Source organism: Coregonus clupeaformis, chromosome 40 (assembly GCF_020615455.1).
Source record: "Coregonus clupeaformis isolate EN_2021a chromosome 40, ASM2061545v1, whole genome shotgun sequence".
Classification (NCBI taxonomy): domain Eukaryota; kingdom Metazoa; phylum Chordata; class Actinopteri; order Salmoniformes; family Salmonidae; genus Coregonus; species Coregonus clupeaformis.
The window spans coordinates 32,901,111-32,919,808 of NC_059231.1; the positions used below are offsets into that span (position 1 = coordinate 32,901,111).

The 18,698-nt window shown below is 43.3% G+C and overlaps 1 pseudogene; it reads right to left on the reverse strand.

The window, feature by feature from the left end:
- Positions 1-806: 806 nt before the first annotated feature.
- On the reverse strand, positions 807-15,532 carry LOC121554941 (annotated as a pseudogene).
- Positions 15,533-18,698: the final 3,166 nt, after the last annotated feature.

Sequence of the window (18,698 nt, forward strand, 5' to 3'; positions counted from 1 at the left end):
AATGGATTACATAATATTCAGTCATTATAAAGCCTTCAGCAGGACTAGCCATACAAGACCCATGTGTTATCTGTGTTACAGTCAAAATGTTTCCCCTAGTCAGCTGGCTTAGTGAGTCAGGGTGGGACTGACATGGCACCTTTTGGTTCCACACAGATATATGTATTATACAGCAAAGAGACTCACATCAGCCAGTTCATCAGAATCTGACAGCCACAGAGACCATAGACCCACAGGGAACATTATAGCACTACCTGATTCACTCACAGCTCAGAGCTGAAATATAATCATGGCCATTCACAGCAACCAGTAATGATCTTGGAGAGGTTTCCAAAAGAACAGGCTGAGCCTCCCACAGTATTGAGAGTTTAGGTCTGTGTTTAGTTTCACAGTGGCAGATGATAGATGTGTGTGTGTGTGTGTGTGTGTGTGTGTGTGTGTGTGTGTGTGTGCATGGAGTGCGTGTGTGTGTCCTGGAGTTGGTTGATGTTTTGGCTGTAGGAGGCAGCATCTGTCTGTTGGCAGTCTGGTGTATAATTGTAACGGCGCTAACTCATTATGATGGCACTTTCACAAAGACATTACCCTACACACAGAAGACAAACCACTGCTAGTGAAGAGGGGTACTCTGCAGAGACAACTAGTCTTAACTAAGTAACTTCTAAATAGACTAACTGTTGCCCTGGGTGAAGATGTATCAGAAAATATACTTGACTGGGAAGGGTAAGCTCCATATGATAGCCTATATATCTTGTCAAAAGCGCAACCTGACAGCAATTCTCATCAAATAAATGGGAAGTCTGAAATACGAGACACATTATTTATTTATTTTTATTTTTATCAATGTTATGTTTTTATAAAATGTGGGACATGCATGTGTGGTTGCAGGATGAGGGATAAAGGGTCAAAATGCAGGACTTTCTAGCACAACTCAGGACAGTTGGTCACCCTCAGCTTGCCACGAGAGATTAGATTAGATCTTTCTATTACAGACCATGTGTATGCGTCAAGTGTGGCCCCCCTCTCGACGCCTCAGGCAAATAGTCTGATCAGCTGGCAGTGAACACTGTAGGGAGACAGAGACGCACAGAAGGAAAGTTACACATTCATCAATATGATGAGTGTTCGTTTCCAGTCTGACTTTACTGTCCATATCACAGATGTTTAAAACTAATGGAATGGAGCTGAAGTTCCAAGTTCAGAAGTTTATTGTCAATTTTAGAGTAAAAATTGAGATTGGTATTTAGCTTCCACGTGGCTTGGTTACAGAAACACTGTGATGAGACCTGGAATGGTCCGTTAGTAGTGTGGCAGTTGTTAATGCAGTATGGAGACCCCGACTTTAATAAAAGTTAAACTCAGATGATGCTGCAAAGACCATACAGATTTTATTTTCCAGTCAGTCACACTGGTGGTTCAATTAATATTTGTTTTCTTTCAAATACTTCAGCTGTGCTTGACTGAGCTTGCCTGGTGCAATGGAACCAATGGAAGAAAAAAAATTGAAGTCACCTACTGATATTCAGCAGTGAAAGAAAGCAGCCGATTTCTTTCTGTCTTCTTTTTTTTCTGATTGTTTTAGGGGCGATCAGGGTTATCACCATCAATTATCTCAGCTGCTCATTTGCTGACTCATTCCAAGAACAATTACTGGAGAGGAAAAAGGCAATAAATGAATGGACTTGTATTTTAATTAAAAGTGAGTAGGCTCTTAACAGTGGGAGGGATATTAAATTAGATATACTAGAATTACACAGCCATGCCTCATTGGCAAAGTATAACGGAGCATCAAGTAAATGATGTATTCAGGAGGAAAGCCACTGTCATGCTATATAAAAATCTCTACTGAAATCGTTGTGGTGGGGGGAGAGCCACCATCATGCCATATAATGATCTCTACTGATGTTGTGGTGGAAGAAGTGGGACCACTTGTGTGTGTTTGCGTGTGGGTAAACCTCAAACTTCCTAAATCTCTTAACAAAACCAATAGATTAAAATTGACTTGACTTGTATAGCCGCATGAGGCAGGATCTCCCCGTCACAGTTCCAGTTGCTATGGCCTGTGTCGTAGCTGGGATGGGCTGTACAGATCTGGTTAAAGATCTTCTTCTCGCTTGTCTCACTCAGGTCCACCTCTGAGGTCACGTTGCTGCGCTTCGGAATGAACCGGAACCGCCGCACACGGTGAACCTCCATGAAGGACATGTCAAACTGTGGAGGCAGAGAGGGAGGGATGGTGGGAAGTTAGGGGAGGGAGGTACAGTATATAGAGAATGAGGGAGTGAAGACGAGGGGATGGAGAGAAAGTAGGGAAAAGAGGCCGAAAAGAAAGGGTCAGTCAACAGTACCAAGGGCTCAATCTTTCACTGCCTCAGAAAACAATCTCTCTTTATCCTACCATCACTACTCAGTTCTACTCCACAGACTGTCTGAGAAGAGAGGAGAGAGTGTCTGAGAGCGATTTATTCTCCATCACACTCATACCAAGTGTCCCCTAAAAGGCTTTCTGACAAAACTATGAATACACTTAGTGGCCTCTCACTCCTTGTTTCGCTCCTTAATGGATTGGCTATGCAGATATTAAACAGGTATAATGCAATGAACATCCTACCATCCCACCTGTTTGTACAGTACCAGTCAAAAGTTTGGACACACCTACTCATTCCAGGGTTCTTCTTTATTTTTACAATTTCTACATTGTAGAATAATAGTGAAGACATCAAAACTATGAAATAACACATATGAAATCATGTAGTAACCAAAAAAGTCTTAAACAAATCAAAATATATTTTATATTTGAGATTCTTCAAAGTAGCTACACTTTACCTTGATGACAGCTTTGCACTCTCTCAACCAACTTCATGAGGAATGCTTTTCCAACAGTCTTGAAGGAGTTCCCACATATGCTGAGAACTTGTTGGCTGCTTTTCCTTCACTCTGCGGTCCAACTCATCCCAAACCATCTCAATTGGGTTGAGGTCGGGTGATTGTGGAGGCCAGGTCATCTGATGCCGCACTCAATCATCCTTCTTGGTCAAATAGCCCTTACACAGCCTGGAGGTGTGTTTTGGGTCATTGTTCTGTTGAAAAACAAATTATAGTCCCACTAAGCGCAAACCCGATGGGATGGCGTATCGCTGAAGAATGCTGTGGTAGCCATGCTGGTAAAGTGTGCCTGCAATTCTAAATAAATCACAGACAGTGTCACCAGCAAAGCACCATCACACCTCCTCCTCCATGCTTCACAGTGGGAACCACACATGCGGAGATCATCCGTTCACCTAGTCTGCGTCTCACAAAGACACGGTGGTTGGAACCAGAAATGTCAAATTTGGACTCATCAGACCAAAGGACAGATTTCCACCGGTCTAATGTCCATTGCTCGTATTTCTTGGTCCAAGCAAGTCTCTTCTTATTATTGGTGTCGTTTAGTAGTGGTTTCTTTGCAGGAATTCGACCATGAAGGCCTGATTCACATTGTCTCCTCTGAACAGTTGATTTTGAGATGTGTGTTATTTGAACTCTGTGAAGCATTTATTTGGGCTGCAATCTGAGGTGCAGTTAACTCTAATGAACTTATCCTCTGCAGCAGAGGTAACTCTGGGTCTTCCTTTCCTGTGGCGGTCCTCATGAGAGCCAGTTTCATCATAGCGATTGATGTTTTTTAGCGACTGCATTTGAAGAAACTTCACAAATTCTTGAAATGTTCCGTATTGACTGACCTTCATGTCTTAAAGTAATGATGGACTGTCGTTTCTCTTTGCTTATTTGAGCTGTTCTTGCCATAATATGGACTTGGTATTTTACCAAATAGGGCTATCTTCTGTATACCACCCCTACCTTGTCACAACACAACTGATTGGCTCAAACGCATTAAGGAAAGAAATTCCACAAATTAACTTTTAACAAGGCACACCTGTTAATTGAAATGCATTCCAGGTGAGTACCTCATGAAGCTGGTTGAGAGAATGTCAAGAGTGTGCAAAGCTGTCATCAAGGCAAAAGGTGGCTACTTTGAAGAATCTCAAATATATAAATATATGTTGATTTGTTTAAGACTTTTTTGGTTACTACATGATTCCATATGTGTTATTTCATAGTTGTGATGTGTTCACTATTATTCTACAGTCGTGGTCAAAAGTTTTGAGAATGACACAAGTATTGGTCTTCACAAAGTTTGCTGCTTCAGTGTTATGAGATATTTTTGTCAGATGTTACTATGGTACAGTGAGGGAACAAAGTATTTGATCCCCTGCTAATTTTGTACGTTTGCAGGGGATCAAATACTTTTTTCCCTCACTGTATATGTGCTTTCTTGAGCAGGGGGACCTTGCGGGCGCTGCAGGATTTCAGTCCTTCACGGAGTAGTGTGTTACCAAATGTTTTCTTGGTGACTATGGTCCCAGCTGCCTTGAGATCATTGACAAGATCCTCCCGTGTAGTTCTGGGCTGATTCCTCACCGTTCTCATGATCATTGCAACTCTACGAGGTGAGATCTTGCATGGAGCCCCAGGCCGAGGGAGATTGACAGTTCTTTTGTGTTTCTTCCATTTGCGAATAATTGCACCAACTGTTGTTACCTTCTCACCAAGCTGCTTGGCGATGGTCTTGTAGCCCATTCCAGCCTTGTGTAGGTCTACAATCTTGTCCCTGACATCCTTGGAGAGCTCTTTGGTCTTGGCCATGGTGGAGAGTTTGGAATCTGATTGATTGATTGCTTCTGTGCACAGGTGTCTTTTATACAGGTAACAAGCTGAGATTAGGAGCACTCCCTTTAAGAGTGTGCTCCTAATCTCAGCTCGTTACCTGTATAAAAGACACCTTGGAGCCAAAAATCTTTCTGATTGAGAGGGGTCAAATACTTATTTCCCTCATTAAAATGCAAATCAATTTATAACATTTTTGACATGTGTTTTTCTGGTTTTTTTTGTCTCTCACTGTTCAAATAAGCCTACCATTAAAATTATAGACTGATCATGTCTTTGTCAGTGGGCAAACGTACAAAATCAGCAGGGGATCAAATACTTTTTTCCCTCACTGTACATGCCCGTCTGAAGTTTGCTAATTAACATCTGAATGATTCAGAGGAGAACTGGGTGAAAGTGTTGTGATCAGATGAGACCAAAATGGAGCTCTTTGGCATCAACTCAACTCGCCGTGTTTGGAGGAGGAGGAATGCTGCCTATGACCCCAAGAACACCATCCCCACCGTCAAACATGGAGATGGAAACATTATGGTTTGGGGGTGTTTTTCTGCTAAGGGGACAGGACAACTTCACCGCATCAAAGGGACGATGGACGGGGCCATGTACCGTCAAATCTTGGTTGAGAACCTCCTTCCCTCAGCCAGGGCGTTGAAAATGGGTCGTGGATGGGTATTCCAGCATGACAATGACCCAAAACACACGGCCAAGGCAACAAAGGAGTGGCTCAAGAAGAAGCACATTAAGGTCCTGGAGTGGCCTAGCCAGTCTCCACACCTTAATCCCATAGAAAATCTGTGGAGGGAGATGAAGGTTTGAGTTGCCAAACGTCAGCCTCGAAACCTTAATGACTTGGAGAAGATCTGCAAAGAGGAGTGGGACAAAATCCCTCCTGAGATGTGTGCAAACCTGGTGGCCTACTACAAGAAACATCTGACCTCTGTGATTGCCAACAAGGGTTTTGCCACCAAGTACTACGTCATGTTTTGCAGAGGGGTCAAATACTTATTTCCCTCATTAAAATGCAAATCAATTTATAACATTTTTGACATGCGTTTTTCTGGATTTTTTTGTTGTTATTCTGTCTCTCACTGTTCAAATAAGCCTACCATTAAAATTATAGACTGATCATGTCTTTGTCAGTGGGCAAACGTACTAAATCAGCAGGGGATCAAATACTTGTTTCCCTCACTGTATACTGAAGTATAATTACAAGCATTCCATAAGTGTCAAAGGCTTTTATTGACAATTACATTTATGCAAAGAGTCAATATTTGCAGTGTTGACCCTTCTTTTTCAAGACCTCTGCAATCCGCCCTGGCATGCTGTCAATTAACTTCTGGGCCACATCCTGACTGATGGCAGCCCATTCTTGCATAATCAATGCTTGGAGTTTGTCAGAATTTGTGGGCTTTTGTTTGTCCACCCGGCTCTTGAGGATCGACCACAAGTTCTCAATGGGATTAAGGCATTGGTCGTCACCAAACAGTTCTTGGATGGTTGGGAGAAGTTGCTCTCGGAGGATGTGTTGGTACCATTCTTTATTCATGGCTGTGTTCTTAGGCAAAATTGTGAGTGAGCCCACGCCCTTGGCTGAGAAGCAACCCCACACATGAATGGTCTCAGGATGCTTTACTGTTGGCATGACACAGGACTGATGGTAGCGCTCACCTTGTCTTCTACAGACAAGGTGTTTTCCGGATGCCCCAAACAATCGGAAAGGGGATTCATCAGAGAAAAGTGAGTGGCGCAGTGGTCTAAGGCACTGCATCGCAGTGCTAACTGTGCCACTAGAGATCCTGGTTCGAATCCAGGCTCTGTCGCAGCCGGCCGCGACCGGGAGACTCATGGGCGGCGCACAATTGGCCCAGCGTTGTCCAGGGTAGGGGAGGGAATGGCCGGCAGGGATGTAGCTCAGTTGATAGAGCATGGCGTTTGCAATGCCAGGGTTGTGGGTTCGATTCCCACGGGGGGCCAGTATAAAAAAATATGTATTCACTAACTGTAAGTCGCTCTGGATAAGAGCGTCTGCTAAATGACTAAAATGTAAAAAATGTAAAATGTAAAATGACTTTACCCCAGTACTCAGCAGTCCAATCCCTGTACCTTTTGCAGAATATCAGTCTGTCCCTGATGTTTTTCCTGGAGAGAAGTGGCTTCTTTGCTGCCCTTCTTGACACCAGGCCATCCTCCAAAAGCCTCACTGTGCTTGCAGATGCACTCACACCTGCCTGCTGCCATTCCTGAGCAAGCTCTGCACTGGTGGTGCCCCGATCCCGCAGCTGAATCAACTTTAGGAGACGTCCTGGCGCTTGCTGGACTTTATTGGGTGCCCTGACGCCTTCTTCATAACAATTGAACCTCTCTCCTTGAAGTTCTTGATGATCCGATAAATGGTTGATTTAGGTGCAATCTTACTAGCAGCAATATCCTTGCCTGTGAAGCCCTTTTTGTGCAAAGCAATGATGACGGCACGTGTTTCCTTGCAGGTAACCATGGTTAACAGAGGAAGAACAATGATTTCAAGCACCACCCTCCTTTTTAAAGCTTCCAGTCTGTTATTCTAACTCAATCAGCATGACAGAGTGATCTCCAGCCTTGTCCTCGTCAACACTCTCACCTGTGTTAACGAGAGAATCACTGACATGATGGCAGCTGGTCCTTTTGTGGCAGGGCTGAAATGCAGTGGAAATGTTTTTTTGGGATTAATTTCATTTTCATGGCAAAGAGGGACTTTGCAATTAATTGCAATTCATCTGATCACTCTTCATGACATTCTGGAGTATATGCAAATTGCCATCATCAAAACTGAGGCAGCAGCCTTTGTGAAAATTAGTATTTGTGTCATTCTCAACACTTTTGACCACGACTGTATAATGTAGAAAATAGTAAAAACCCTGGAATGAGTAGGTGTGTCCAAACTTTTGACTGGTAGGGTATGCATGTGTGTGTGTGTGGCAGTATGCGCAGGAGGTTGATGCAAGTTATCCAGATCGCTTTGCAGAATTGGGATATTTACGAAAAGTGAGAGAGCGGAGTGGGAAGCAAATGTCTGAACTGAGGTATACCCTGATTTAGAAAGAGCTGTGTCAGCCAACTAAACCAGGAAGCAAAGTACAGGGAAACTCTCTCCCACTCAATCCCCATCTCTCTCTGTGAAGGCTGAGTAACCCATGACATGCAGTACGTGGGAGAGCTGAGAGTGACTGAGTGAGTAAGTGACTGAGGCATTCTCCATCTCCACCTGAAAGTTTTACTGGCTTGATCCACAATACATTACCTGAGATTAATATGGTTTGAAAATAATAGTATTTACTTTGCAAATTTCTTTGCTAATTCTTATAACCTTTTTGGGGGGATGATATCCCCCTCTGATTGAATCATCTTACATCTAATGATCTTTTATGATTGCCAATGTGAAAATGAATAAATAGCAAAAAAAGAATAACAATAACAACTCAAAGAGTTACCTACCTGGTTGTCCTTGTTGGTTTGTCGTATGAGGTGTTGGAGGAAGTCGAGGCGGGAGGCCTTGCGTACCAGGATGAGGTCCGTGGTGCCATCGGCCAGGTGGGCAGAGGGCGACAGGCCTCTAGGGCTGCGAGGACAGGCACAGCTCATACTGGCAGCGTTGATTGCTAGGAACTTCCCCTGGATCACCCGCCATAAACTATCACCGCTGGTCTCTTTAAACACACGAGGAGTTGATCGATTAAACGTGCCATCTTTGGGGTGCTCTTAAATCAGGAGCGAGGCTGGACAAAATATTATGTGTTATTACACTCATGTGATACCACTCAGTAACACTCAGGTGAATCAAAGTATTCTGCCATTAAATTAGTGGTTGAGTGGTTTAATGGGGGATGTACAGTAACTCCAAAATGTCTGAGTGTTTTACGATAATATCTCTGATCGCAGGGGGAATATTATGTGATCCGAGGCCATAAAACGCTTAGTCTTCTCCTTGTCTCGTAAAACAAACTCACGGGAGCGATAACCTGACCCAACATTAACAAGTCCACAGGGATTAAAAAACAAATACATTTAATTGGAAAGTAAATTATTAGATGTCTTCAAAAACTACCAATCGGATTATGATTAGACATTTACAATCTTTATTGTGGGCCTTGGCATCGTCTTAGCTCGGGAACCTCTCAAGTGTCCCTCACACATTAACATTTCGGGAGGCTTGTTTGTGACGTGGCACCCAGCCGGCATCTTGCCCCATTGCTTAAGCAGTTGTTGGAGATTTGATCGCCAAAACGAGCACAGCAAGTCCCCCGCCAACTCCGGCAGCCAGGCCGACTATCTCCCTAATTAGTGGGGTTCTGTCTCCCTCTGTGTGTTTTGTGTCCCAGCCAAGCACAACAGAGAAGCCGGGAATTAACACCAATTAGAGTGGGGGGCTGTGATGAGAAGAGTGGGCTGTGAGGAGTGTGTGTGTGTGTGTGTTCAACACCAAACGGTCTACTCTGACTGTCTGTAGGGAGTCATAGCAGTGAGGGAGAGACAGACAGACGAGGGAACAGACGTGAGGACAGGAGGGACATCATGCTTATGGCTGGGTAATTGTCAGCTTTATCAACAGACATGGCAACAGGGAAAAGACTACACACAGCACAGACTTACAGAGGGCAATAACCTCTTACCCTTGTCAGAGTTCTCTTCAGCCATGTTGTAGACATGATCCACTGAGAGGGGCTGCCTATTGTTGGCACCCTGCTCACAGATATGGCACCCAGTTTTGCACTTGATCTTGTCTCTAGGGTTCCCCAGGTTGTCGTCAGCGGGCAGGAAAGCGACGGTCCCTTCATAGTACTGATGGGTCAGGAACGTCTTTAGACCTGCAACAGAAGCAGTGTGTGGCTTTGAATATCCTGATGGTGACGTGTGAAATGTTTATTTTCTCCACTCATTCCTCCCTTTCACTGTAGGTCATTTTCGGGAAAATTTAGGATTGTTTCTATTACATAACATATTATCTAATAATAATACCGTTATTACATTGTTTGACTGCAATTGTAACTACATTCTAATAATGTGGTAATTACACTGTAATAACAATTATAACTCCATTATTTACCTGAGAGGTCGTATCTGGAAGGCCCCATCCAGCGCTTCTTCTCGCTGTCCGTCAGCACGTCTCCGTAGAAACCGTATCCGAACAGCGAGACGGAGTACCTGAGGAAGGTGTTGTTGTGATGGACAGAACACACGTCCATGGGTTGGGAGTCACCTGGAGGAGGAACAAACAGAATAGACAGAATAGACAGACAGAAAGGGCCTTATTCAATTGGTTGGAATGTCGTCACAGAACACTCCATATAGAATAGTCTTGGAGTCAGGGTTGGGGTCAATGCCATTTCAATATCAGTCAAGTCGGTTAAGCAGAGTGCAATAAGTAAGCTTTGGACAAGTAAGCCTTGTCCACGCTACCTGTTTCTGTGCCGTGAGGCACATTGATGTACAAGTACACCTCCTGGACAGGACTCTAGTAGAGTGCAATGTTATCTCTTTAAACCACACTCCAGACTGTGTGTGCATGGGACACCACAAGTGTACGTGCAGGACATAGAATGCTGTACTATTGAGAGATGTAGCTAATCGTGAGCATTGTGACAGAGATATATTGGTAAGAAAATCTATTAAATCTCTGCGTGGACAGGTAGACCTGTTTGGTATGGAGTGTGTGTGTGTGTGTGTGTGTGTGAGAGTGTGTGTGTGTGTATGTATGTATGTATGTATGTATGTATGTATGTATGTATGTATGTATGTATGTATGTATGTATGTATGTATGTATGTATGTATGTATGTATGTATGTATGTATGTGTGTGTGTATGGCTACTTTCCCATGAAGTCACTGGATCGTTGGTGCCTGTTGTAGCATATCAGATACAGTCAGTCAAACCTGTTGGATAGGAGAAATACAGGCCACATGTCAGTCACGTAATAGCACCTTGAGTCTCAGGACAAATCCCAAACCATCAACTTTGGGGGCCGTTTTCCCAGAAACAGATTAACCCTAGTTCTGGACTGTTCAATGTAAAATCTCTATTGAAATTGCTTTTTAGCCCAGGACTTTGTCTGTATCCAGGAAATCAGCACGGGGAGTTTTCATTGTTTAAATATTGTTTTATTGAATCATCAATGACCAGAAAAGTTTTTGAAGAAGAGAGTTTTGAGACAGAGTTAGAAAAACAGTTTAAGTAGTATTATTAGGCAGAAAATAGGTGATATGTATCAGAGCCAAAGAAAGATATCATAGCCAATGGGTCTGTCTGGGTCTGGGCAATCAGCACTCACTACACAGTAAATGAGGGGAAAGCGAGATGCAGACCCTGCCTGGCACTTGAGAGAAATGTTCAGTTTGACTTCGAAATCTCTGATTTGATATTATGGTAATAGGTCTCTATTGACCGTGCTCTACCGTTCAGCCGGGGGACAGTAATTTCAGGCATATCTGTCACAGTTTGATAATTTACTATCTGTTGAGACGCACCAATGACACCAAGACAGACCGGTGAGGAGACAGACTTATTTCCTATTTCCATCTCTACAGCTAGACAACAGACTGATGCTAGGAATGCTTCCCAAATGGCACCCTATTCCCTAATAGGCCCTGATCAAAAGTATTGCACTATATAGGGAATAGGGTGCTATTTGGGATGCAAGGTAGATGTTTTCAGCTGACTCAGGGAACCGTGACAGAACAGAGAGCAGCCTGGGAAATCAGACCTGCCGTTTACAGATGGACACAGAGATGAGTATGAAGAGGAGTTATCTTCCTCTCTTCATCATTGCTTAGTAATCACACTCCTCTCTTTTCAGATTGCTCTTATGAAGAATCTGACAATGACACAGCGGAGAGTAAAATGGTGACATTGGCTGATTGGTTTGCTTCTCCAATACTTTTTGAAAAGTTCCTGAATTTAAATCTAAACTTACTGTAGTGCTACAGACTGGTTTACACTTCCTTATTTCTTACTCAAGTGAAGACTGAAGATATCTGTGTGAAGGAAGCCTGGCTGCCTTGGGTGTGTGATTGTGTGAGCCAAGCGTGTAGTCATTTTCAAACAACAAATCTTAACACCCAGTCAAAATATTCACAGAAGAGAGGAAACTAGCTACTCTCTCAGCTAAAAATATCCCTCCGTGAATTTCCAGATTCTTATCTAGGAGATATTTTCTGCAGTTTTGACTCACTTCCTCATTTGAATCTTTCCAAAGCTTCTCTCACTATCACTGTCTGCCTAACTAATAGAATAACAGTCAAGGTTCAGTCATTTAACTAAACATAGTACCTAGAAAATATGTGATAAGACAATGTGAATGCGTTGAATTACACACAGCCACTAGGTATCTAGGTAGGTTACCTGATAAAACTGGGGACGTGTAACCAAGGCTGTATGTGTGCTGTGTTGACTTTGTAAACACTCATATTATTCAGTGAAAGTCTATTTGATACTGAGAGGTTCTGTTCGTTATCTTACCACGTCTGATTAATACATCATTATTACTTTGAGTTATTATTTCTCCTAGTATATGGAACTGAAGTACACCATGATAGTTTTTTATCACTATCACTTATCAGCCTCAAAACTATGTAATGATTGATTGATAGGTAACAATATTTAAAAGGTTTATACAGGCTAAGCAGTCGCAGCAGAAAAAGCCATACTTGACCTCATGAAACCTGTCAGTAGGAAACCAACCAAGGCAAATGCACAACAAAAACTGTGATACTGTGATAACTTTTCTGTAGATATAATGAAAAATAATTTCATCTTCGTCTGACTGACTGGAAAAAGGCTGTAATTCTGGACCACAGCAGCAGCAGCCACTCAATGCTAAGAAGTAGCATTAACCTGCAGAATCACTGAAGCTATAGGCCTAACCAGCTGTGACTTGATTCTCCTCCTCCATCTTCAACCTTGGGTATTGTGAAGTAATGGATTTCACGGTGGTGAAATGTATGATGATTTTTTTTTTTTAACTGTCACGAAGCACAACAGGCCCCCTTCTAATGGAGTTTTGAGTGATAGACCCTTCACAACACCCTGTGGGACCCCAAGCCCTGTTGCTATAGAAATTGCTACCCGTAACTCAGCAACAGCCAGATAACAGAACATGGGGGCTAAGGTTAGCTACCGTGGGAGTCAATCATAGCCATGGCCACTAACAGAGGAGGTATAACACAGTCCTACTCTATGGGCTATAACTGGCCTTTACCTTACCTTCTCCCCTTCTTTATCCTCTCCTCCATTTCTCTCCTTTGCTTCTCTCCTCCCTTCCCCTCTCCTCTCCCCACCCCTCCTCTCTCACCTGCAGGGATGATTCCGATGCAGGGCGCACATGGAACCAGGTCCTGGTTCAGTTGGTTCTGGTCCACTCTGGAATCACTCTTGGTCCTAGAGACCAGGCCGTGGACAACCTCGCTGAACATCCCGTCCCCTCCCACACACACCACCCTGAACAGGGAAACACACCCACGATGCATGAAAACACTCCTTTGAGACCAGCCTTAGAGTGTCTGCTGGTTTTTGTTATTTCCTTTCAATTTGTGTCCAATTAAGATCTAGACAACCAGGTGAGGGATTTCCTGACTAATCAATTAATTGATCAATCAAGTACAAGGGAGGAGTAAAAACCCGAAGACACTCTGCCCCCCTAAGCTTTCATGTTAATGTTGTTGTTGCATTGATACTGCCATTAATGTCCACTTCGCTCTCAGCAGTCCCCTTCCCTCAGATATGAATGCATTGTGGTTGGACATGGACTGTTTTGTACGGAAATCTTCACTTAGACTTTTGCACCAACAAAGTAATTTCTGACTGAGATAATAAAGTCTATGCCAGGTAATGGAAGTGTCTTCCTACTGGGTCTAAAACTCACCCGTCACATTGCTTCAGATCTACCTTAGTCTTCAAGTGATCCCTGGCATGATTGGCACTCTCCGTAACTATGGAAACAAGTTATTTTGTCAGTATTAAAAACCCATGACGAATATCTCAAGTCTATCTAGTCAAGACATTGCACACACAACACAAAATAGTTAAGCCAAGAATCCTGCACACAGTATTGCTCCTCCCATTGTCTTAAAGGAAAAAAATATATTTTTTACCATTAAGGTGTTCCAACGAATGGTGAAATGCCAACACCAATTAAAACACCTCGAGCTATGGGGCTGGGTCCAGCCTTAAGCCCATGACGGTTCTATGGTCACGAGCTGCCAATACCCTAGACAAGGGATCGGCAACTCCAGTTCTCGGGGTCCTGATTGGTGTCACACTTTTGCCCCAGCCCCAGCTAACACACCTGACTCCAATAATCAACTAATCATGCTCTTCAGTTTAGAATGCGATTAGTTTAAAATCAGCTGTTTTTGCTAGGGATGGGGAAGAAGTTAAACACCACTCCGGCCCCCGAGGACTGGAGTTGCCCATCCCTGCCCTAGACGATCCATGATCTTCCCAAGCTATGTGATGCCTCCCCCTGCTAATACCCTAGACCCCTCAAACTCAACTCTGGACCTCGAAGCCAGTTCCAGTCCTCGTTTTCATTGTCCCCCTCTAATCATGGTTCTGATTTAGACCTGGCACACCAAGTGGGTGCAATTAATTATCAGGGAGAACAGAAAATCAGCAGGCTCCAGACCTCGTAGGGTAAGAGTTGAGTACTCCTGCCCTAGACGCTCCATGGTCTTCCCAAAGCATCCCATGAATCATAGATGTGTTTGGAATGGATTCCCATGTTTATCGACTATCACAGCTTCCATTACAGTGTTCCCTTGATGGATGGTGCTATAAATAAAATCATATTCTTGGGAGTGGTTGGTGGGTATAGGCTGTTTGCCAAGTCAACAAATAAATATTTGCCGGCCATAAAAGCTAATTTTTTATTTAAATGTTAATGTAGGCCCTCTGACAGGAACTCACCGATCACGTCGGTGGAGATGGAGGCTCGGGAGAAGAGTGGGGCTTACTCTCTGCTCGTAAATCCGCTTCCCGTGTTGTTTTCCACTGTAGGGATTGATGTACACTAGCAAGCGTTTCGGTCGGCTGCTTGCAAAGTGAAGGAGAGTCTGGTTTGGTCATTAAAATGGAGGACTCAACATTTAGTTTAATGGACGGTAGAGTGTGACTGTCTGACAACTTCATGAAGTTTTCATTAACCAACAAAACTTTACAGAAATGCTCCGTCATCATCAAACTGACATCCTCTGACTGATTCTCTTAATGTTCTCTAGAATAAATTGTTGGGATATTGAAGGCTAGATGAGCAAAAAGCATTGGAAAGGTACTTCTTTGTAAGATGCTAAATAGTGTGTTAATGGTTGGTAAAATGGTCTCACTTTACACAGACAACATATTAGGCCTTTATAGATGTTTCTCAAATCATGAACCTTTAAAGTTGGTGTTTGTTTAAAGTAAGGCCAGTAAAACAGTCTGCATTGAAAAGGACATACTGAGTAGTGAGAGCTGGTTGTTGATGGTCTGGACCCACTGTTAACGCTGTGCCTCATCTAAGCAATGGAAGATGATATCTTTACACCGCAAGCAGTGATGTTTGGTCCTCTCCGTGTAGAACAATATATTTAGAAAAAGGTGAGAGAGAGAAATAGAAAAATAGATAACAAAGACAGAAAAACTGAAAAGTCAAGAAGGATACTATCATTCCAACAAAAAACGGAATTCCTGGCTTGTTAGGGTAGATGAAACAAAACAAAGATGTTGTCTGCCTCCACAAACCATCCCATGTCAGATTATGTATCCCTCCCCTACCTGTGAATGCATACGGATACAACAGAACTTGCTTCCTTCTAACATCTTTGTTTGTTCGGTCTTCTTCTTCAGTCTCTCTGGCACCAACTATCTCAGACAGCAGGAGAAAATGGTGGTCTGCTGTAAACATTAAGAAACAACACAGAACAACAGTTTAGTGCCCCATAACAACACAGCAACTACACAAAGGACAGTTTGACCTGCGGTCAGGATTTACAATTCAACGATAATAGAGATACGCTATTAAAAGGCAAAGATAACCTGAGGTTAACTTTACTTGAATGGTCGTCTTTTTAGGGTCATATTCCCAGTGGGCGCATGAATGAAATCAAATAACATTATTTCTGTCTTGGAACCATGTGAATGCTTGGAATGGTCCTTCCTTTTTTGTTGACTTTCCTATTAACAGGCTGTGGGCACTATAGCTTGCATCACTGTATGCCAGTAAACATATCATGTGACTGTGTCATACTGGGAGTAGGCTGACAGTATCAGAGTGATTATGGCTTTGTTCAAGAGGGTGGAGGGTTTAGACCAGACACTAGGTTAAATTAATGATCTACCTCACAGTCATATACAGTAAACCACCTAACGTTGACATACATAAACGTTTAGTTCTACAGCCTAATCTGCATCATGATGAAAGCCATTGGAGGAAGTTAACTGACACCATGAAAATGATACAGGGCAGCAAGAACAACGCTTGAAGAATTATCACTCAAAATATGAGCTGCTCCTCATACACCCTACAGCAGGGTTCCCCAACTGACAGCCCTCTGGTGATTTTATTTGGCCCCCCAAGTTCTGACCCCCCCAAAAGAATGTGTTTCAATTGTTTTATTGTTGGACATAAAAGACTGTAAAAAAACACTGAAATCTGTTCAAAGGAATCTTATGAATAAGAGAGAGATATATGTGATCGTATACAAATGTAAGCAAGGTTTGAAATCATTGTTTTAGTCAAATGGTTGGGCTACTTGCGGTCAATTTGCAGCTACAAATTATTTGGAATATGTTCCGGCCCCCTGACCATCCTCTCAAGAATCTAGTTGATGATCCCTGCCCTATAGGAATTTGTGTGTGTTGTACCTTTTAGTGTTGTGACATGGGCAGTCAGCCAACTTACACCAGCTTGGTCAAGCATAACATTTACATTTACGTCATTTAGCATCTTATCCAGAGCGACTTACAGTTAGTGCATCATTATTCTTTTTTATTTTCATACTGGCCCCCCGTGGGAATCGAACCCACAACCCTGGCATTGCAAACGCCATGCTCTACCAACTGAGCTACCTCCCTGCCAGCCATTCCCTCCCCTACCCTGGACGAATTGTGCGCCGCCCCATTTGTCTCCCGGTTGCGGCCGGCTAGAGCAGAGCCTGGATTCGAACCAGGATGTCTAGTGGCACAGCTAGCACTGCGATGCAGTGCCTTAGACCACTGCGCCACTCGGGAAACACGATTCTATACTTAGTTCTATACTTAGGTTCTATACTTAGTCATAATATCATATTTTATTCTCAACATAAAGCACAATGGAGCTTTGGAAACATTCCAGTACTGGAAATGCTAAACAATGAGATGGGCGGTATTCCTTGTACATTCTCCAGTATATTAGCGACAGTATATCAACAGGAGGGGTTATTCTTTAGTCACATATGGATTGTCTGATTAGTGATAGCAGAGAGATGGGAAGGGTGACTCCAGGTTTACAGCCCGTCATAATCATAAAATAAGAGAGGTACCTGAGAAGCAGTCAACCCATCCCTGGGGCACCCCAGTATGAAGACAACAACCCTCACTAAACTGGGTAAGTGGAAGTTCGCTGGAACATTCCAACGGACCCAAAGATGCTCTGCCTTTACATGGCATAACGCCTAAGAACAAAAAATCTGGAAGAAAAACTGGTCAGCAAGTAAACTACAGTGTCATGTGTGCATTGCTGGGCCTCAGTCATCTATGATTGGGTCTTCATCTTCAAGATACTTCAGTATTAGAAGCTGATGATTATAGAGCAGACCCAATTTGCGTAAAGCCTCTAAAGTCGGTGGCTAAGTAAGCGCTGCCTTGAATCACTGGCTTGCACAGCTGACTCACCATCCACGCTGAACACACAACCCAATTACTGTTGCTGGACAGTATGTGACCTGACCTGATGGTGTGACACAGGTTAGAAAACACAGGAGCTTTTTCACACACAGTTCACTGATCTGGCACAGCTATAACCAAAATAAGTTGTCTAACAACTACTGTGTATAGAATGCACAGGGCTTCGAGATTATATTGACAACATGACCTAACTGGGACCCAGAGTTTTTATAGTCAGGTCATATGGTCAGGAAAAACAACTTGGTCCTAATGAGTACAGTCAGATATAACCAAGGGAAGAAGTGTGAATATTATCTCATAATATCTGGATTATACAAATACCCCAAAGGGGGAATTGGCAGTCCTCCAGCTACAACATATTAAACATCCATAGAAAGGTGAGCTGTGTAAAGCAAAGCATGGGGTTTTTATAAAGTACCTACTCAGCCGTTTTTAACCTCAAACCCATTGCTACTTGGCCTGATAATGGAATAGTACAATTTCTAAATGATAACCTTCCTAAGATCTCCCATGTCACCCCACTCCTCCGCACACTCCACTGGCTTCCGGTCAAAGTTTGAATCATCTTCAAGACCCTGGTGTTTGCCTACGGAGCAGCAAGGGGAACTGCACCTCCTTACATTCAGGCTATGCGCAAACCCTACATTCCAACTCGAGGACTCTGTTCCGCCACCTCTGGGAGGGAAGCTTCCGCTCAGCCCAGGCAAAGCCCTTCTCTGTCCTGGCACCCCAACAGCAGAACAAGGCAAGCTTCCCCCTAAAGTCAGGGCAGCGGTGTCCCTGCCCATCTTTCGAAAACATCTCAAACCCTACTTCTTTGAAGAGCATCTTAAATAACCTTCACGGTGCCCCCAACCACCCCTTCCCACTAGCACTGACTTTGCTGATAAATACTTTGAGGGATGATGTACATGATACAATTGTGATGTGTTGTTGTCTCACCTAGCTATTTTAAGATGAATGCATCACCTGTAAGTTGCTCTGGAGAAGAGCGTCTGCTAAATGAATAAAATGTAATATAAATTAGGGCTGTGGCGGTCATGAAATGATTGCCAAGCAAATAACTGCCGGTCTCATGGTAATTGACCGTTAATTAACAAAC